The 17,193-nt window shown below is 54.5% G+C and overlaps 1 protein-coding gene across 1 annotated transcript in view; it reads left to right on the top strand.

Annotated features, from left to right (window-relative positions):
- The first annotated feature begins 8,417 nt into the window (after window positions 1-8,417).
- SPSB1 (splA/ryanodine receptor domain and SOCS box containing 1) overlaps window positions 8,418-17,193 on the top strand; it is a 68,671-nt gene continuing 59,895 nt past the window's right edge. Inside the window, exon 1 of the mRNA XM_023635846.2 lies at window positions 8,418-8,666. The gene's annotated coding sequence lies outside the window, so the exon portion shown is untranslated. The remainder of the gene's footprint in view (window positions 8,667-17,193) is intronic.

Raw genomic sequence — 17,193 nt, 5'->3', positions numbered from 1 at the left:
CCATTCACGTCTGAAAGCAAGGCTTTCAAAGCTGGTTGGAAACTCAGCATGGATCTGGGGGTGCTTATTGACCGGTAGTGAGCACTCGACCCTCAAATATGAGGGTCCGTAGGTCTTCGCTTTGGGACGGGTCAATTTCCCAGGAGAAGATTCGTCTAGGCTCTGGTCTGTGGGGGAAGTGCTTTGCTGGTGCCCTGGGAACTGGGGAAGGGGCAGGGGTCCCAGTTCAGCGTGTGGACTTAGGCTTCATCCCCTTGTTTTCAGTAAGGTGCCTCATTCACCCACACTCCTCCACTCAGCTGGTGTCCCTGAGCCCAGGCCCCGCTGGTCGGTTTCTCGGCTTCCCCCAGGGTGGGTGGGCAACAGCATGGCTGCCCCGGTCAGCAGGGATCTGTGAATCCTACTCCTTCATGTGCATCTTCGGCCAGTTCATCCCTTTTCACCAGCCTCATGCCCACTTTTGGAGGGACCCATATCCCCAGTTCCTGAGCCTCCTGGGCTCTGTGGGCTGTGGTGGCTGGCTTCTAGGTACTTCCTCGCTGCCGGCACTTTCTCTGCTCTGCCTGGCCCACCACTACTTGCCCACTCTGTGAAATTTTGTTGGTATGCCTCATCAGTTGTCTTCTCTCCCATTTTCTTTGTCCTCCATGCATTTATCCTTGAAAAAATTTGTTTTAATGAGATTTGGGGACGGAGACAGATAAATATGAGCATTTGGTCAGCCACGTTTAATCAGAAGTCCCCTCCCTTGAATGCTGTGCTATGATGAGAACAATATCATCAAGGACACTAGTGAGTGCTGCCATCCATGGAGGCTCTGCGCCAGGCACTATGCTAAGGGCTTTGGGAATATTAACTCTCAGATCCTCTCAATGCCTGTGATCCAGGCCAGAAGTGAGCGGAAGGGGCAGGAGGGAGAGAGAACCATGATGCAGGAGCATTCCTGGGCTTGCGACCTACTGCTCCAGGGCTGCCTCGGGGAAGCCACTTGAGCTGCATCTCAGGAACAAGGATCTATCCTTTGGCTCCCACATCCTGTTGGCCAAAGTTCTGCCCCTGGGAGGATTAACCACTTGCATCTCTGGTCTACCCCCACATGTGTGCTAACCAGGGTCCCACGGTTTCCCAAGCCTCAGCATCAACCGGGAAGCCCAGGTTGACATGAACTGGGAAGACAGGTCAGAGGAGCTCCTAGGGGTCACTATCAGGTTACACCTGGGGGAAGCCGGCCGGTGCTCCTGGAGAGTGGCCGGGTTGTAGTCACAGTGACGCCTGGGCCCAGAGATTGGAAAGCCGAAAGTCTGCTACAGTACTCACGAGGGGTTCTCTGTCATTAACCCCATTTCACAGACGAGGAGCCGTTGGCCTGAGTCCACTCGGCCACCCTGCCTTTCTGTGAGTTACCAGTACAACAGAAATAATAATAATAATAATAATAATGGGCCTCCAAATAGGGATCTGGGGGCTGAGCTTGGGGCTCAATCTGGAGGAGGGGAGGGGGCTCTCCAGTGTGACATGGGAGTTGGCTTTGAGTCAGTGTGACAAAGAGAGACTTTACAAACATTTCTGCTTCCAGTTTTGGAATTTAAATCTAAGGCCTGAGGATAATTTCTGGCTTTTGCATGAGCTAGTTTCGAGGCCTTGAGCAAGTCACTTGTGCCTGTGTGCCTCAGTTTCCCTACCTGGCCATGATGGTGTTCAAGGATCTTCCCTTCCCCCCAGGGCCGACACTGGAGGATTCTGTGAGGGGAACGCTGCCCAGCTAACGTTCCAGGTGGACAAAGAAAGTATGGGGCCACCTCCTGCCTCCTCCTGGGGAGGGGGTCTGTGAGGTAACTTCTGGAACAGGTGGTTCCTCCCTGCAGAGAGGAGGGGAGAGCATTCAACACGTTCTCTTGGGTGGACTGCACCCAGGGCCGACTGGCCAGCCGGCTGCGGGCCGTGAGGCATCACAGGGTTAGTGGAACCAGCGGGCAGACCATGGGAGCTGCGAGCAAAGTGAGGCAGGCCCCTCTCCCAGGGTCCCCCTCTCTGGCCACCGGCAGGGCCAGCATTTCTCGCCCCGAGGTGCAGTTGGGGGGGCACCTTTATGCTCTTCCACAGGAGCTTAACCCTGACCTGTGCGCGGTCTCCTGGAGACACCTCCTGAGGGCCGGCGCCAGGGCCAGGACGTGTCAAACTGGCAAAGCACCCAGGAGCTTCCTGGATTCTTCATCCCTTTATTTCCATAGGACTAATCTTGCTCAAGCAAATATATTTAGTCAGCAAATACTGAAGACTGCAGGAGATTAGATTATTGCTTAGTAAATATTTACTGGGCCCCACTCTACCCACCGGAGAAGTGTCCTTCCCCATTGTGACCTGGGACTCGGCTATGTGACTTGCTTGGGCCAATGGGAGTGAGCAGACATGACTCAAGCAGAGACTGAAATGTGCCTGCACCATCAGGCTTTCCTTCTTGGCACCTCTCCCATTGCCAGGAGAACAGCGTCCCAGGGGTTTCCACACCTGTCAGCCCAAGTCCCAGGTGAACACACAGAGCAGATCTGTGAGCCAAGCCAGGCAGCCCCACATCCCCACAGCCCCAGGCGGGGTCAGCCAGTCAGAAGCCCAGAAGAAGCAGCTGGCCCCCAGCCACCCTGCAGAAATACGAGCGAGAATAAATGATTGTGGCTTAACGCCACTGAGTTTGGGGGTGGCTTGTTACACAGCAATGGCTGACTGATACAAGAGCCTATTGTGTGCTAAGGTCTGAGACAAGGAAGTGTCAAAATCTCCCCTGTGACATGTGCAAGGAGAGAGGGGGACATGGGAGAGTGTGCAATAGGAGGCAATGGTCAGGTCGGATAGGATGGGAGCTGGAGGAGGAACAAGGGAGCATATAGGGAGCAGGCGAGGAAGGGAAATCCGGGCAGAGAGGCCTCGGGGCAATGCTTCATGGCAGGCGGGCGCATGGGACTTGAAGGAGCTGTAGAAGGAAGGTGGTGGAGCCAGGAGAGGCGGGAGAGGTGCCACGTGGGGCTGACGGGGCAGGCAGGAGCCAGACACCTAGAGCCTGTGGGCGCCTTAAGAATTATGGACTCTATTTTAAGAGCAGTGGGTGAGGGTCCATGTGCGATATGCATTTTGAAAAGATCAATTCCATTGCTGAGTGGGAAACAGATTGGAGGGGCCGTGAATGCCAGCAGGCGGGTGGGCAAGGAGGCCGTGGCAGTCATCCAAGTTAGAGGTGACGATGGCATGTGTATCATTTCCTGGAGCTGCCCAGAGCTAAAGGACCACAAACTGAGTGGTTTAAAACAACAGAAATTGATTCTCTCACAGTCCTGGAGGCTCGAAGTCCAAGATCCGGTATCAATAGGGCCACGCTCTCTCTGAAGTCTCTAGGACAGGAGCCTTCCTTGCCTCTTCCAGCTGCCCGTGGTTGTTGGCATCCTTGGCATTCTTTGGCTGGCAGAGGCATCACTCCATCTGCCTCTGTCATCACATGACATTCTCCTCTAAGTCCAAATCTCTCCTCTTACGAGGACACTTGTCATTGGATTGGGGCCCACCCTAATCCAGTGTGACCTCATCTTGATGACATTTGTCAAGGACCCTATTTCCAAATGAGGTCACATTCACAGGTTCCCAGTGGGCAAGAATTTTGAGGACACACTATTCAACCCAGAACAGCATTGCACAGGGTAAAGGTACAGGAGGCGACAAGCGGTGGACAGTGTGGGAGTTAGTTAGGGGGTAAAATAAATAGAGTGTGGAGCCAGGCCCACTGCGGGCCATCTGGTATTCCACTCTTCTCTTGACCACCCTGCTGGCCCCCCCACCCGACCACAGAGCCACTCCTTAGAGGTGGCGTCACTCACTTCCTTGTCAGGCTCGTCTCCAATTTGTACAGGTCTCCTGTTTGTTGTTCTGTCCCTGACCCCTTCCAGAGACTGAAAAGGCAGCACTTACCCTTCTCTCTGCCACCTGGTGCTCCTGGTGCCCTGGGTTCACAGGGTCAATCTGACCTGGGCCACGTACAGCCTGGGCTTTAGAGTCGCTCTGGGTCCAAGTCTAGACTCTGCCACTTATTGGCTGGACGACTCTGTGCGATCTACTTAACCACTCTGAGTCTCAGCTTCCCCGTCGTAAAATGTAGGCAATCTTAGTACCAACCTCACGGGGGGGGGTGGGGGTCGATATAAAACACAGAGGCCAGCGCCTGGCATGTAGTAAGCATTCCATACAAGTTACCTTTACATATATCTACCTATGACCATCCTATAGGTTTGGATACCTTAATTCTTTCTCCTTCCAACCTCATCTCCTCTGGAGAAAAAGATTCAGGACATCTCCAACGAGGAAAAAGCTTGCCCAGAACTGGCATCACCAATTCCCAGCCAGAATGTGCCGGGCTCTGTGCAGAAGGGGGCCGGACCCGATGCTCTTGGATGCACTTTTCCAGGAGTGGGGCAGGATGGGAGCTGACTCATTCTCACTCTTCGAACCGGTCCCTTGTAGGATCAATGGTAACTTAAGCTCCTAGCACAGAGTGGCATACGGCTCACTCCCAATAAATGTTTGCTGAATGAATGGGGCATTTGACCCTCTGGCTGGGGACTGGGGCCTCCTGAGATGAGGATGGAGCAGAGAGCCTGGACGAGTGAGTTTGGACTCATTTTAAGATGTCTACCAAACACAGCAAGCCCTGCTATGGGGGACAGGAAGGAGAAATGAGTCCCTGATTAATGGAGGTCTCTGATCTGTCACTTGGGACAGAAGGGCAACCTTTCCCAAATCTTTATATAGAGTCTTAAAGTTTGAACTGAGGTCACTGAATACAGGTCTCTCTCTGTCTAAAGAAAGATAGACCGTAGAGCAAATTTATATTAAATGATTCTTTATTATCATTTGTTACTATCTGAAATGATCTCATTTACTGTTTATTGTCTGTCTCTCTCACTTAATTGGAAATTCTCTAAGCCCAGGAGGCTGGTCCATTTTGTTTACTACTCTCTCTCCAGCACGCAGAATAGTGCTGTTCAACATTTATTCATTCGGTTCCTTAATATTTAATCAAAAAATTAATAGTGAAGGATGAAATGAATAAATACTTGGAGTCGTGCTTCACTTCTATTATTTTAATGGGGTTTTACTATAATATTGAAGATGTTGTCCCATGAGAAAAAATACACTGAAAGACTTTTGAAAATGTCTAGTGAAGCCTTGACTGGCACTGAGATCATAGCCGGCTCCCTGGAAGTGTTTTTGAAAAACTGCAATAACTACTGTTGCAAGCCCAAGATCATCTCCTTATTAATTCCTTCTCAAGGTCTCAGGAACTCTCCGCATGCCTGGTTATCACCCAGCGTCTCTTCTAAAGCTGCTGAAACTGCTCTGCATCTTTCCCTGTGTTCTGATGATTAACAATGTCTGATAGAGCTACACTGCAATATCACATTTTGCCAGCAGGTGTCACTGTCTAATAAGATGTAACCCTTTGTGAAACCCACAAAAATTTAAGGGCAAAGAGTCTAAGAAATGAATCAATGTACTAATTCATGAACTCTGTAAGATCAAAGTTCTGTAAGGAAAGGTCCACTCTACTTAGTTTCACCTCATCAGAAAAATTCGTCTTATGTTAGGGATGCAGAATGGGCCTAAGTTGCATTAATATACTTCGGTGTTCTTTCCATTCTGGTGGATGCTGCCACACTTCTGCTATGGATCTCACGCTTTCCTAGCATGAGATCTTTTTGTCATCGTCAATAATGGTATCTCAAATGTACCTATTATCTTGAAATTCCTCTAACCCTAGATCGATGTCACTCTACCCCTGCATATGTCATGCTCAATTAACATTTGTTGAATGATTGCCCCCCTCCTCCCCAAATCCTGAGAAACACACAGAGCTATTCTACAGATGAGGAAACTGAATCTCAGAAAGGTTAAGTAACTTGCTCAAGGTCACACAGCTGGTAAATGGCAGGGCTGGGGTTTGCATTAGGCTTGTCTAATTCCAAACCCCTTGCCCACTCACTCTAATCAGCAAAAGGGACTCAGAGAAGATGGGAGCCTTGTGGGGGCAGCAGGGTTCTGCTCTAAGGGCTCAAAGGCCATCCAAGACATCTCTGGACAGACTTTCACCATCAGAAAAAGCAGCTGATGCTAATTTGCTATCTAATCATTTCTCCTCATCACTTTCCTGAAACAGATTAGAGAAATGAGCAACTTGTGCTGATGCAAGTGATGCAATGCGTGTGGGGGTGGGGGGCGGAGCTGGGGGCATGGCACCACCAGGAGCCCGGAGCCACCCCCTCCCTGCTCACCCCTGCGGAGCACAGATACTTGGTTTAAGACTTGAGTCAGACTTCAAATTCCTGGATGGTGTTTATCAGCTGATGTCACAATACTGCAAGATTATGTATCTTTTTAACAAACAATAGTATCAGCACTGATATGACAAGCATACACTCCTTTCACACAATCTGCTCTCCAAGATTGCGCAAAACTGCTCCGGCAAAACTGCTCCGTGACACAGCGGGTCACCCCTGGATGCTGCTTCCCAGCACCGTCTGGCCTACCTGCCCAGTGTCTCGGAGGAGAGGAAGGCTCACTCCCCAGAGATTCCTCTGGAAAATTTAGGTCAGCAGGATCTACTTACGTGACTGGCTCAGAGCTGAGATTGAAGATTCATGCTGAAAGAGGGTGGGGTGGAAGTGCTGAGGACTTCTAATTGGGAACCATCTGTTTCAGGGCTTCACATCAAAGGTGGGGTCCCTGGCCCCAAATGAACAGACCTTGCCCCTTGAATTACACGCAGTCTGCCCCAGTCTGCTCCAGAAGGCACCCTCCAGGATGAGGGGTGAGGCCTGGAGGAGTTCCACTCAGGAAGGCAGACAGCATCACAGCTCCCGGAGGACGGCACCTGGTGGAGGTGCACACTTGTCGTGTAACAAACCACCCAGAGGAAAGCAAAAATGAAGCACAGAGGGGCTGTGTTCTTCAGGAATTAGACTAGGCTGGGGTACGCCACTAACTTGGGACGACCCCCTGCCATCCCGGATGTTTGCACAGTTCTCCAGGTGCCCTAAAGTCCTGGGACAGCTAACTTCTCAAATTGCAAAATGGCTCAAGAGAATCCTGTGCTCTTTTAAATTCCAAGCACCCCGGGGTGCTGACAAGGGCTGCCCAACCCCCACCCCAGCTGGGTTCCACCTTCCTAGGCCACTGGAACCTGGAGTATTAACTGAGCGGCCAGAATCCCGGCTCAGGCCAGCCCTACCCAGCGCAGCCAGTTGAGCCTTAGTACTTTTTAAACTCAAAACAAAACAATAGCGATTTTCAGCACCACGAGGTCAGAAGACATCAAGCGGGAATCTAAGAGTCCAGTTCGGCTCCAAGCTCTGCCACAGCAGGGCCTCTGGCCAGTTACTGCTTCCTGGTCTTGTTAATGAGTATAACAAGAGCCCCGGCCTTACAGGGTTATGGTAGAGATGGAATAACTAGACATCACTTGTAACAGCTTCTCCAGTCCTGCTAACTCCCCATTCCCTTCAATGGACACTACACACAGTGAGGGTGGAGGACGTAAGGCGCTTTTGCTCTTAAAATGGTAATTTCTCTAAAATCTTCCCAGTTCTAGGATGCGAGTGACTGCTCTGCTAGGGCGGGGGAAGGAAGAGTGAGAACCACAGGACACTCTACGCGGAGAAGTCCTCAGAGCTGGGGACCTACCTGGCAGATTGCTCATTCACTCATTCAACAAACATTCACGGAGTGCCGCCTGCTGTATGTCCGCGGCCGTCCAGGCACTGGGGATGCCGAGATGCCCGGGGCCCCCAGGGTCTGGGAGTCCTAAGACCCCCGTCCCTACGGGTACCGAAACGGAAACGCATCGGGGGTGCTCCGGCTGGGCGAGAGTCCTTGGCTTATGTGCCGGCGCACGTCCTCCTCTCTCGTGCCCTAAAGCTACGGAACTTTACGCTGCTGGGAATTTCAGATGAGGCAAGCAAGGCCTCGCCCCCGAGGTTATTGAAACAAGCCCCAGCCTCCCAAGAGATTTCAAAAATTATTATTAGTAAGCCCCCCACCCGCACCCCCCGCTGGGGGCCTGGCACTGCCGCAGCCCTCCGAGTGTTGCAACCCCGGCCTCTCGCCCAGCGGAGGCTGCCCGGCGTTTCCCAAAGACGCCTCCGGAGGGACCGAAGCTCCGGCGCCGCCCGCGCGCCCCGGCGACCTGCGGGCGGGGCGGCGGCGGGGGGCAGCGAGCGGGCGCCGGGCACGTGACGCGCCGCCCGCCAGCGCCCGGCCCGAGCGCCCCGCGCCCCGCGCGCCCGCGGCCGCCCCTGCGCGCGCAGCGCCCGGCGCGGGAGCCGGAGCCGGAGCCGGAGCCCTGGGCCCGGGGGCGGGGCGGGCGCGGCGGGGCGGGGCGGGAGGACGAGGAGGCCCCGCCCCCGGCGCTTTTCTCCTTTTTCACTTTAAAGCCTTGGGTTGCTTTTTCTTCTTTGCACAGAAGTCGCGCTCGGGCAACCCGCGCGCTCGCAGCAGGAACCAGGCTCCAGGCGCTGGCGCCGGGGCCGCGGGGAGGAGGCGACTTCGCTCCCTGCGGCGGGCGCGGCCCGAGCGCCCGAGCCTCCTGGGCCCCGAAAGCGGGCGGCGGCGGCGGCGGCCTCCCCGGCGCGGTAGGCAGGGTCGGGCACGGGCGCCGGGTGGCGGGGTGTCCGGGCCGGGGAGTGGGCGCAGGGATCGCGGCACTTGGGGACCGAGTGGGTGGGCGCAGGGCGGGGCACTGGGAACCGGCTGGGGGTCCCGGCTGGGGACCTGGTTGGGGGTGTGAGGAGCCCTTCTCTCTCCGCGGGTCCCGGGAGAGGGGCCGGGGCGCCGCCCAGCGCCGCCGCCGCTGCTGCCTCTGCAGGCGCAGGCGGGTCGCGGCGGCCCCGGGTCCCACCTGCGGGGGCGAGGCGGGGCGGGGAGCCCGGCGGCCACCGCGCCGGGGGTTTGGGCCTCGGAGGCTGCGCGCGGCAACCCCCGCTGATTTCTAGGTGCCCAGGCGCCCCGGGGCCTCCGTTCCCGCGACTGCCCCCGCGGCCAAGACGGGGGCGCCGACCTGCCCCTCCCGCGCGGGGGCAGCGCGACCCCGCTCGGCAAAGTTAGTTTCGCTTTTCCCGCCAGTCGGGGCGCGGATCTGCAGAGCGGCCGGACTGGCCCCCTCTGGGCTCCTCCGCCCGGCCCGCGGCGCTTCCCCCGGGGAGCCCGCCGGGCGACTCCCGGGCGGCGCCGCCCTCCCCGCCGCCCCGGAGCCGCCGCGGCTTCTCCCGGCAACCAAGGGAGAGCCAAGGGTTATGTTAGGAAATCGATTAAAACAGACAAACCGGAGTAGCCTGGGTGCGTCGGTGGGACCGCGGGATAGGTCACCCCGGGCCCGTGGGATTGGGGACCTGGTAATGGTCCTATTTGAGTTCAAGGCAAAGGTTCCTTGGAATGCTAACGCCCCGGCATGACTTGGCCTGCGGTGAGAAACCGCTGCTCTCCTAGGAAGTTGTGAGTGCGGAGTGTGAAGTGTGCCTGTGAGTGTCTCTGGTGTCTTTGTGTAAGTGTCTTTGAGTGTGTATCTCTGTATGTTAGTGTGTGTCTGTGAGTGCATCTGTGTGCATGTGAGTGTGTCTCCATGCATCTGTGTGGCTCTAGGAGTGTGTCTTTGAGTGTATCTGTGTGCATGTGAGTGTGCCTCTGCATCTGTGTGAGTGTGTCTTCTGTGTGTCTGTCCATCTGTGCGTGTCTTTGTGAGTGTGTCTTTGAGTGTCTCTGTCAATCTAACTTTGTATCTGTGCATGTGAGTCTGTCTCTGAGTCAGTATGTCTCTGTGTCTGAGTGCATCCGTGTGAGTGTGTCTCTCTGAGTGAGTGTGTGTGCCGTCCATGGGAACCCAGCAGTGGGGCTGCTGGTTCCGAGAGCTGCTCAGCCTGACCTTCCTTGCTTGGTTCTCAAAAGTGGGCTGCGCTGCTGGTGCCAGCCGAGGGGGACGCAGGCTTGTCCGCCCTCCCTCTCTCTGCTTCTCTGAAAATGAACTGTACAGTTTGGGGGTGAGTTGGCAGACGCTGCTTCCTGAGTGAGTAATATTTAATTAAACGCTCCAGCCGGTAGCATCAGAAACTGGTCATGAGTTGAGTTTTAACAGGTGTTGATGGTAAAAGCGCCATCCCCAGTGACTAAGGTTTGGTGTCCTGAGAAGATTCTCTTCTGGGGTAGGACAGCTGGGGAGAGAGCCCAGAAGTCCTCCCTGGTTGTTGGGTGTGAGCAGGGGCTGCTCTTCCCTTCTCTGCTCCATCCTTCCCTGATTCTCCCCCTCTGGGTGGTGGAAGGTGCTAAATTAAGCATTAGGGGCATAGGCAGCCTATCTTACAGAGCATCCATCTAGGCCAACCATTCCTTTCCCAGCAGAGGCCCAGAGAGGGTGGCTGACTTACCCAAATGGCACAGCCAGGGCTATGGACCAAGTCTCCAGAGCACTAGTTGTTGCCATTGGTTACTGTGCCCAGTGCTGAGGTCATGGACCAGGCACTTCATGGCTCCCCAGCTGTAAAGTGATGGGCTGGATTAGATCATTTGAAGCACTCCTCTTGTTCTCTTACTGCTTTTTTCTTCTGCAGGGAGCGCTCTACCCAGCAGATGGAGACGGAGAGAGTGTGTGCATGTGTTTGCGGGTGGGGAGGTGTGGAGTGGCTTAATGCGATAGCTTTACAAATCTTCCTTGTCTTTCCCTGTCTGGCTAGCACCAGAGAAGCAGAGAGAATAAAAGCAGTGGCACATTGACCACAGTGGCTCTGACAGCCACGAGCAGGGGCAGACCTGGCTTCAAGGAGTTTGGGGCTCTGGCACGAATCAGTGGGCTTCAGGCTCTTAGGAAGGAGTGGTCCTGCCAGGGGCCCCGGGTGATGTCACTTTGGGACTGGGTGAGGCTGCGTTCCTTGGACGGCTCCAGCAAGCCAGAAACCACCCTTCAGTGGGCTCCCTGGGGCTGCCTTGTACAACTGGCTCGCCGTGGAATCAGCCAGATGTTTAATGTCTCCTACGGAGGAGCTGGGGAGTGGGGTGGAGGTCCAGCTGGTGGAGGCCAGCACTGCCTCCAGCTCACTGAGGACGGTGATGCCCTGCTCCCACGGGCTGCGCCGCCTCCCTTCCTGCACCTGCCTCTCCTCCTGCTTGAGCAGAGACTTGCCTGCCGATGCGTTTTTGCATTTAGCAAAACCTCTGATTTTTACAGTGTTCATGAGCTTAGTCCAGGAATTTCACACCAACTCTTCTCAAGAAAAAGGTTGTGGCTGGTGTGTGTGAATCAATTTATCTTTTCATTCCTAAAGAGTTTGAGAATGAGCATCTTTATCAGACAAAAGCACAGGGCAGGTATAGATGTGCCTCTGTCTGCCCAGGCGTGCGTAATCCTGTCTTTCCCCCCACAAGCCTGACCGACGAAATCCAGACTTAAAGGGACTTTTGTGTGTGTGTGAGGAAGATTTGCCCTGAGCTAACATCCATGCCAATCTTCCTCTATTTTATATGTGGGGTGCTGCCACAGCATGGCTGAAGAATGGAGTAAGTCCGTGCCTGGGATCCAAACCCACGAACCTGGGCCACTGAAGTGTGGAACTTGAACCACTCAGCCACGGGGCCAGCCCCCATGGGACTTTTGCTTTGGGCTTTCAGCCTAGAGCTGTCCCTTTTCCCAGTTATCTGATAGCATCCTTCCCAAATCTAAAAATCCTGCTCTAGCCAGGTGCCAGGCACTGTGCTGCTTCATGGACAAGACCTTGTATGATGATGATGATGATAACAGTGGGAGACAGTACCAGGCTCTGATCTGAGTCCTTCATACATTCTCCCTTGGACTCTGCTCAGGAACCCTCGGCAGCCGCTTCTCCACTTTCTGCACTTTCTGCAGAGGCTCGAAGGGCCCGGCAACTTGGCCCGGGTCTCACTGCTGCTGCGTGGTGGAGCACATCTCTACCCCAATGTTGGTGCCCAAGCCCTTAACCAGGACAGCATGCCGCCTCCATAATGTTTTTGTCAGTCATGTTGTAGGTGCACCATTTCACCCTTTGTGCCTTAGCCTTCTCTTCAAGAAGCATATATTAATTTTTTAATGAAAAATTTTTATTATGGAAAATTTCAAACATATACCAAAGGTGAAGAAAGAGTATAAGGTTCCCTTGTGAGCTTCAAGTGTCAAGATGCACACATATGCACACACCTACATACACATGGGCATGCACACGTGTGCACACACCCATGCTGGATTATTTTTTTTTTATTGAGTTATTGATAGGTTACAATCTTGTGAAATTTCAGTTGTACATTAATGTTTGTCAGTCATGTTGTAGGTGCACCACTTCACCCTTTGTGCCCACCCCCCCACCCCACCTTTCCCCTGGTATCCACTAAACTGTTCTTAGTCCACATTTTTAAATTCCTCATATGAGTGGAGTCATACACAGATTATCCTTCTCTCGCTGGCTTATTTCACTTAACATAATTCTCTCAAGGTCCATCCATGTTACTGCAAATGGAATGATTTTGTTCTGTTTTGCAGCTGAGTAGTATTCCATTGTATTATGTACCACATCTTCTTTATCCATTCGTCTGTTGCTGGACACTTAGTTTGCTTCCACGTCTTGGCTATTGTAAACAGTGCTGCAATAAACATTGGGGTGCACAGGACTTTTGGGATTGCTGACTTCAAGCTCTTTGGATAAATACCCAGTAGTGGGATGGCTGGATCGTATGGTAGTTCTATTTTTAGTTTTTTGAGGAATCTCCATACTGTTTTCCATAGTGGCTGCACCAGTTTGCATTCCCACCAGCAGTGTATGAGGGTTCCTTTTTCTCCGCAACCTCTCCAACATTTGTTGCTATTAGTTTTAGATATTTTTGTCATTCTAATGGGTGTAAGGTGATATCTTAGTGTAGTTTTGATTTCACCCATGCTGGATTATTTTGAGGCGCATCTCAGATGTGATGTCAGGTCATCTGTAGTTACCTCCTAAGACGCGTTTAAGGAAGCGTCAGGTGGAGAAGAGGTGGCCTGTGACTCCACTGCAGGCACAAGCTGGGGTGAGTGTGCTCTTCCTGACTTGGAGTTGAGGATCCTTCTTGGCTGTGACAAGGGGAGGACAGCTGATTGGGGCATCTGTCTTGTGGCCACCCCCCGGAGCCTTTGGGAAACTTCTTGCTTGTTTTATGTTTTAAAAGTTCTGTTCATTGCCCAGCATTACACATAAATGAGTCTACTGGTCATGAGACAAACCACATCGACAACAGGCACAGGCTCCCTGGCCTCCCCTGGATTCCAGGGGGAGAACGCGCCAAGGCGACGCTGGGCCTTGTGCAACGCAGGCGTGGGGATTCGAGGCAAGGCCGGCAGCAGGGTGTGTGGAAATGGTTTATCAGCAGGCTGTGCAGCCGCCCTAAACCCGAGCTTAAATTCACCACGCGGGCGGTAGTCGGGGAGTGCAGGTGCATCTGCGCCCGTGGGGTGCCTCTGAGAAAATGCAGGAGGCTGTGGGTGATTTGGACCCAAGACAAGGGCGTGTGAGGTGTCAACACCACACTGAGTAGAGATCTAGGATCTACCTGGTGGCAAGGTCTCGACAGCTGCCCCAGCTGTGGACAGCCCTTGCCAGAGAGGCCGCTTGTGGCCACACACGGCTGCTGGCTCCGCTTTTGGGCCTCTGATTGTTAAAATGTTTCCTTCTGTTACGTTGCGTCCCTTTGAGATGGAGACTGGTGGCATTTTCGAGGCGGGATCGGCAGGTGTGGTAGCTAGTTGGACGTGGGTGTGAAAAGGGGTGAAGATTAGGATGTCTGTCAGGTTGCCTGCTATCTTGGGGGTCAGAGCGGATGGTGACCCTATAAAGAGGAGTAGGGACTAGGGACACGGAGGTGCCTTGAACTCATCCCCGGTGGAAATGGTCTATATGGTTGTGTCCAGACAGCAGCTAGGCTTGGGGCTCGAGAGAGAGTCCTGGGCTGGAGACAGAAACTTGGAACTTTTGGTTCCAACTTTGGTCTTTGGCAGGGGGTTGATGCCATCAGCAGGAGAGTACTTGGCACGAGACGAGTCACGCATGGGGGATGGAACCCTTGTTTCTGGCATTTTCATCTACAGCTGGGGAAGACCCTTGCACTAGTGTCCTCAGGCCTGGCGCTCCTGCCCAGGCCTCCATGTTCAGGAAGAGTCCACCTCTGACAACAAGGGGGCATGTGCTGGGGTCTCCACGGTGGGCGCCAGGGTGCCCAGGAGCCGTCTGGGAAGGCCTCTCTTGGTGTAGGGGTGTTGTACTTTGCTCTTTTATTAATCATAGTAAAATACACATAACATCAAATTTACCATGTTAACCATTTTTTTTTTTTTTAGATTTTTTTTTTTTTCCTTTTTCTCCCCAAAGCCCCCCAGTACATAGTTGTATATTCTTCATTGTGGGTTCTTCTAGTTGTGGCATGTGGGACGCTGCCTCAGTGTGGTCTGATGAGCAGTGCCATGTCCGCGCCCAGGATTCGAACCAACGAAACACTGGGCCGCCTGCAGCGGAGCGCGCGAACTTAACCACTCAGCCATGGGGCCAGCCCACCATGCTAACCATTTTTAAGTGTACAAGTCAGTGGTGTGAAGTACACTCTCCTTGTACAGCCGTCACCACCGTCCGTCTCCAGAACTCTTCGTTTTGCAAAACTGAAACTCTGTCCCCATGAAACAGTAATTCTCCCATCCCCTCGCTCCAGCCGCTGCAGCCACCATTCTACTTCCTGCCTCTGTGAAGTTGACGGCTCGAGGTCTCTCAGATAAGTGCCATCATCCAGGATTGTCCTTCTGTGACTGGCTCATTTCACTTAGCGTGATGTCCTCAAGGTTCATCCGTGTTGTAGCGTGTGTCAGAATTTCCTTCCTTTTTACGCTGCATGATATTCGGTGGTGTGGCTCTGCCACATCTGGTTAGCCATTCATCCGTGGATGGACACTGGGTCTCTGGTTTTTATCGCATCCCTGAGAGTTACCGGCTCCAGGGAGGGGAATCACCATGTCCCTTGGGGTGCTTGTGGGGAGGCGGAGGAGGGGGCTCCCATGGTGGACTTCTTGGGCTCCCGCCCCCGCCGATGTGATGGGCCAGCCTCACAGCCTGCTGCCTCTCCAGCTGGTCAGAGATAAGGTGAGGCTGCTGGGGGCGCCAGCTGAGGCCAGGAGGCAGGGTGCCCGTGGGAAGAGCCCCAGGCTGTGGCTTCACTTGGCCACTGAGCCCCAGAGTGGCTCCCAGCGAGAGAAGCAGCCCTCCAGCCACCAGCCAGCCTCTCATTCCCAGGTCAACACACCTGGTCTCCACTTCCTGACTTCCCTGCCTCTTCTGGGTCTTTCCAGCAGCTCCTGGAGGTCACCGTCCCAACTGCCCACACTCACGCACAATTCTTAGTTCGCATCTGCTCCCTGTCTCTGCTGCTGCTGGGGTGTCGTTGTCCCCCCTCCCTGCTCAGAGCGCTTTCTCCACCCCTGGCCGCTGGGTCCCCTCCCACTTCTGCTGTGCCTCCTGGCCCTTCCTGCTTTGTCTTCCCCGCAGGGTCCTTCCCTCCCAGTCCCTCCCACTCTCCACCCCACCTCTCTCATGCAGGTCCCCCTGCCCCCCTGGTAGCTTCAGGACCTGCATCTCTCCGCTGCTGACCCCCACTGTCTCTGGCACAGACGCCCCCGCCCCAGACATTTCATGCTGACCAGTCCTACGCATTTCTACCTGGATGTCCTGCAAGCCCTTCTCACTTAACTTTTAAAAACCGAGCCCCTCACTTCTTCCTCCTCCCAGACCCACTTGCTCTGTGGTCTTCTGTCTCCACTTTCCATGCAGTAACCCACGCAGATGCACACTCACCCCCTTGGGCACCACGGGCAGCTGGCTGTCGTCCCATTGGACCATGGGCTGCAGGAGAGCAGACTGGGCCACTCAGTTCATCACTGCGTCCCCAGTGCTCAGCGCCCACAGTAGGTTCCTACTGGATACGTGGTGGACAAAAGCGTACAGGCAAGGCCGGTAGCTTGGGGGTTCCGAGCAGGGCTTAGAGAGACCTAACCCTGGGCTCAGAGGCGGCGCTGGCGTCCCTGGCTGAGTGGCCCTGACACGCTTCCCCTCAGAGCCTCGGCTCCCTGACCGCACAGGGTGGCTGCCACCTCGCGGGGTGGCTGTGAGGTTTTGGGGAGGTGACGTGCATCAGCACTGGCCACGGTGCTTGGCCCACGGTGTGCTGTGTGGGTGGCATTGCGCTCCCCTTCGCCCCCCCACCCTGTGGACTCTCCCTCACAGAACCCGACTGCCGGGTTTTCAGTTCGCAGACCAGAATGTCCCCATGATCCCGTGGGAGGTCAGGAATTCCAAAACGAACCACCTCTTGTGAGCTCTTCTTGGACTGCTTGTCATTCGTTCTTTCATTTAAACATTTATTGAACACCTACAGTATACAGCCAGTCTGCTGGGGCTGAGGATACAAGGGATGGGGGGTGGGGGGCGAATCTCGCTCTCAGAGACCTCTCTGTCTAGTCGGGGAGACAGTCCTGTCTCCCATGATCACAGTACCCAGGGCATTGTGGGGACGGTGACAGGGAGAAGGTGGGTGAGGATGGCAGGTAAGGAAGGTGAGCGTGGGCTCCTGCGTGGCCGGAGTGGGACTGAGTGAGGGCAGAGAGGCAGGAGGATGCCAGCACAGGCTGCAGGGGAGGACCTGGGGCTCCGGGGTGCTCCTGGAGGGCGAGCTCTGACTTGGCCTCCTCAAGGCAGTAGCTGAGGCCTCTGGGGCGATTACTTGTTCCTGCTGACTCTCTTCACCTTCTTGGTCGTGGGTCCCTGCAGTGGCATGGCTGAGTCCCTGGGCCTGTCTCGTGGTGGTTGCTGCTTCCAGCAGCAGTTTGCTCAGCGAGCCTTCACTATAAATAGCAGGGTTTCGACCATGGAGAGCATTCTGGGCACAGCGGAGTTAGTGTGACGGGGGAGAGAACCTGTTTTCCTGCAGGATGCCTTGTATCCTCCAGCCCAGCTGGGGAAGGTGGAGATGGGATGGAGCGTGGGGAACCTGGGCCAGGCTTAAGGGCGCCTTGAAGCCAAGCTGGGTGGTTTGGATGTGATGGAGTCACCATCGTAGGAAGAAGAGCCGTGCATGAGAGATCAAGTGGAGAAAAGG

The sequence above is a fragment of the Equus caballus genome, chromosome 2 (genome assembly GCF_041296265.1).
Source record: "Equus caballus isolate H_3958 breed thoroughbred chromosome 2, TB-T2T, whole genome shotgun sequence".
NCBI lineage: Eukaryota > Metazoa > Chordata > Mammalia > Perissodactyla > Equidae > Equus > Equus caballus.
This window is presented reverse-complemented; position numbering and strand designations above follow the sequence as displayed.